Raw genomic sequence first — 4,864 nt, forward strand, 5'->3', positions numbered from 1 at the left:
AACTAATGTTTTACGGGACGAGAAATCACTTGGCAGATTCTACCGGTACTCAAAGCTTCAAATTCTGCTCAGAAATTATACTTCAAAAAGATTATAAAAAACGCAATTTTTTGCTCGACTACTCTCGTAGAAAGGAATTTTTAGCTTTCTTTCCAACAACCAAATTTGACAAAGAATAACAGCAGCCTATCAGCAAACGGCCAGTGCAAAGTTATATAATTAAACCAATTAAGTTTGCATTCAGATTTCAGAGAAAAGACTTCAGAAGTGTTTTTGTTCCGATTTTTGATACGAAAATAACGGAATATTTGTGCTCGGGGTGGTTTTTTTTCAGACAAATTTCGACTTTTTAACTAGCCATTTTTAACGGAATTTTTTATATCATTCAAAAGGCATTGTTGTCCTGAGCTTGAGTTTGAAAAAATATTTCACCCTTGATTATTTTTCGTAAAGTTATGGGGGTTTAAATATTGGCATTTTGGCCGATTTGGGAAAATTAACGCGCGATATATAACGCGCTATTAACGCGCAAGCGTAGATTTAATATGTCTTAGAAATCGTTCCAAATTGGTTGCAGAAAGCTTTGTGACATAATTGATGTGTTATTGGAAGCGAAATCTTTCACTTTGAGTTTTCAATGGCGTGTGGGGGAATGGTTTTCACAAAGAATCTCAAATTGAAAAAAAGTCGCAAATTCACTAAAAGCTAAGCAATTCAAAATTCTTGATTTGTTGCTTTTTTTACTAGCCAACATTTGAGCTAAGCACTAAAAGCTAAACAATTGAAAATTCTTGATTCGTTGTTTGTTTTAGTAGCTAACAATTGAGCCGCGTCATTTTGAAATGTTTCTCAGGGCAAAATTTTGGATGGTTTGCTCTCTTTTTTTTGTCGTGAATGATTCCTAGTCAAAGCAAAACTTGGGCGATCATTCTTTGATTTTAATAACCAATCTTTATGTAGTTTAATGTATACGCCAAACATTGCCTAACTAAAATAAAAACAAGATTGCTCGTATCAGGGCGAAGCCCTGAATGTTCCGACTGCCTTTTAAGGTTTATGGAGCAGTAATAACCATAAAAAAATTAAATGTAATAAAACAAAGTGATTTTTTTTCCGAATTTTTTTTTATAAAAACCATCCCCCACACGCCATATAAAGTACAAACGAATAGATTTCGCTCCTTGTAACAAATCAATTATGGCAAAAAAGCTTCTTTCAACCAATTTGGAACGATTTCTAAGGCGGTTTAACTCTCCGCTTACGCGTTAAAAGCGCGAAATATATCGCGCGTTAATTGTCCCAAATTGGCCAAAATGACAATATTTAAACCACCATAGCTTTACGAAAAGTGATCACAGGTGAAATATCTTTTCAAATTTGAGCTCAGGACAACAATACCTTTCGAATGATTTAAAGAAATTCAGTCAAAAATGGCTAGTTAAAAAGTCGAAATTTGTCTGAAGAAAAAAACCCACCCCGAGTACAAATATTCCGTTACTTTCGTATCGAAAGTCGGAACAATTACATTCATCTTTGTAGGATTAAATGACTCTGATGTTTGTTCACTGATGTTTAATCGGATAAGGTATAACTGTGAAGCTGAAAATTGAGGGGTGGGTCTGTTTTTCATGCTTTGAGATCATCTCTAAACTAACTAAGAATATGATTCCAACAACGAATTGTAAGATTGCCCGGGTCGAGGTCAGCCACTTAGAAAAACTTACTCTGTAGGTCGCGCCTTAAACCGTTTTAAGACTAAACTGCGTAGTCGTGCCGCTGGTTAAAGTCGAGCCGTTAGTTTTTCATAAATCGCACAGTCAGTCTTTTCTGAAGCCGCGAAGTCGGTGTTTTTGCAAGTCGCGTCATCAATCTGTACACAAGTCGCGCCGTCTGCTTCTTTTCAAGTCGCGCCATCAGTTTTTTTTATAGAACGGGCCGTAAATCTTTTCTAAAAACGAGCCACTTAAGTCTTTTCAAAAGTCACGTCATCAGTTCTTTCTTAATTCTGACGCTGAAATCTTTTGTTTTCATGTACCACTTCTGAATTCTTATCCTACGTCGCGTCGTTGATACAATTTACAAATGGCAATACAAATGGCATACAAATTAGAAAATGGCAAAAAGCATAGAGAAATGTTTCGACATGAACGAACTCCTCAGAGACTAACCGATAATGGTGAATCTGAACCATCCCAATAGGAAAACCAAGGGAAAAGAAGCAATAAACCAACCCGGAGACGGTTGATTTACTTTCATCTCAACATTAGGCCAATGATACGCGCAGACACAAATACAGCTGAACGAGAAAAGAAGAAAATGCAACGTCAGCCTTATGAGAGGCAAGACAAAAAAGTATCCGTTTTAAACAGGGTTCTATAACACTGCTGTTAAGCCGCCTGAAACTCGAACGGCGACGCGCCTGACTTTAAGCAATTATACTTTAACACATTCGCTATCCTGGTCAATAATATTTTAATCGTAACAGAGAGAACCAGAAAAAAACTTGAAAATCAATTTCAAAACTAGACAAAAAAGACAAGCACTCTCACTTCAGACAAGCATCGAGAATATAAAACAAGTAGGTTTTAGAAGCTCAGCCTATAATAAGTACGCTGGGCATCTACGTCATTTTGAAGGGAAACAAGACTGCTCGTATCAGGGCGAAGCCCTGAATGTTCCGACTTCCTTTTAAGGTTTATGTTTATGGAGCAGCAGTAATAACATAAAAAAATTAAATGAAATAAAATGAAAAGTTTTTTTTCTAAAATTTGAAACTTTTTATGAAAATCATCCCCCCCCCCACGCCATATAAAGTACAAAAAGAGAGATTTCGTTCCTTGTAACAAATCAATTATGGCAAATAAACCAGTTTGGAACGATTTATAAGACGGATTAAATCTCCGCTTACGCGTTAATAGCGCGAACTATATCGCGCGTTAATTGTCCGAAATTGGTCAAAATGGCCAAAATGGCAATCTTTAAACAGGTGAAATTTCGTTTCAAATTTAAGCTCAGGACAACAATACCTTTTGAATGATAAAAAAAATTCCGTCAAAAACGGCTAGTTAAAAAGTCGAAATTTGTCTGAAGAAAAAAAAACCCACCCCGAGCACAAATATTCCGTTACTTTCGTATCGAAAGTCGGAACAAAAAAAACAATTTTCCGGAGCTCAATCCACCACTTGACTAAAAATGAGCCAAACCTCGAACAAATTGCAGTGCCGCTTTGGCCATTAAAAAGCAGCAAACTAAGTTCCTTAAAATGAAAGAAAATTCACGAGACAATTTTTGAGAAAATGTGTAATTATTACTTTGAATCACGAAAACGAGACAAAAAATGAGATACTCTCGTGATGTGTACGTTCGCGCCGCTAAAGTTTTTTTTAACTCGACCAACCAATGCTTTTTCTTAAATCGCGCCACATAAAACTTTTCTCAAGTCACGCTGATGAAGTCTTTTCTTAAGTCGCAATGCAAATCTTTGCCTAAGTCGAGCCGTCAAAAAACTTACGAAGACTCAAGCAGCGTGATCTGAACATAAACTTTAGCAGCGCGATTTAAGAATAAACTGAAATAGCGACTTAAGAGAAGACCTAAGTGGCGCTACCTACAAAAAAGACTTTAGCAGCGCGACTTCAGGAAAAAATACCAGCGGCCTGAATTATCAAAGCTGATGGTGCGTTTTACAAAAAATGTTTGCACGACTGAATAAAAGACTTAAATGGCGCGAACTCAGAAAAAAAGCATAAGCGGCGCGACTTATGAAAAGACATCAGTTGCGCTACTTAAGAAAAGTCTTTAGCAGTGCCAGCTATAAAACGACCTAAAAATAACAGACGGCACGACTTTAGCGTTTAGACCAGGGGCGGATCTAGAATTTTCTCGAGGGGGGGGGGGGGGCGGCGGATTTTCAAAAAATTAATTTTTGACGACCTTTTTTTTTTTTAGGTCGACCAAATTGATTGATTTTTCGAGCTCTGTTTTGCCCCTATTTTGGCAAAATTTTCTGCGCCGCAGGCAAATTTTTAAAAAAACAGTCAAAAAAGCCGTTTTTGGGCATTTTTTTGAAAAATTTTGACAAAAAATAGCGTTTTTTTTTGGCGCGCGCTCCCCATCAAAGTTAGTATATATTGGCGCCCAAGGCGCCTTTAGAAAAATTTTAGGGTCGGTCGGCCAAAAATGGATTTCTGAAAAAGCATCAAAGGGGGGACCCTTTGGGTCGGCAGGGGGTCGAATCCCTGGGGGGGGGGGGGGAACCGTCCGCCCCCCCCCCCCTAAATCCGCCCCTGGTTTAGACTTTAGAGTTTAGCGGCACGACTTAAGAAAAATTAACGTCGCTGCTTTTGACCATGCTCGATGTAAGTTTCGACCTCGCTTGAGGTATGTTTTCTACTGTACTCGAAAAAATTTGATATGTTTCGACTGGGCTCGAGGCATGTTTCATCCGTGCTGGACGTACGTTTTGACCGTGCTCAACGTATATTTCGACAACGTTCGACCAAAGTTTTGCGCACGTTTTGACCGTTCTCGAGGTTCGTTTTCACCGTGCTCGACTAAAATTTGATTTGTTTCGACAGCATTCGAGGTATGTTTCGATCATAAGCGACTCAATTTTGACAAGTTTTGACTGTGCTTGAGGTTTGATCGACTTGATTCGGCCAAAAGACTATCTCGGCTGTTCTTTTCCAATCAAGCCCTGTTGAGCTCAATTTTAAAGTCGAAACATAAATGAGCAAGTCGACCCGGGGAGCAGTTGGAGAGGGGTCGACCCCTTTTTTATCCGGGAGTAAAAAAGGCCCGGATAAAGGACACAGAAGGAAAATTCAAGTCGAAGATGAATTCGCAGTTGAAAATTAACTCTTAC

The sequence above is a fragment of the Symsagittifera roscoffensis genome, chromosome 3, assembly GCF_963678635.1.
Source record: "Symsagittifera roscoffensis chromosome 3, txSymRosc1.1, whole genome shotgun sequence".
NCBI lineage: Eukaryota > Metazoa > Xenacoelomorpha > Acoela > Convolutidae > Symsagittifera > Symsagittifera roscoffensis.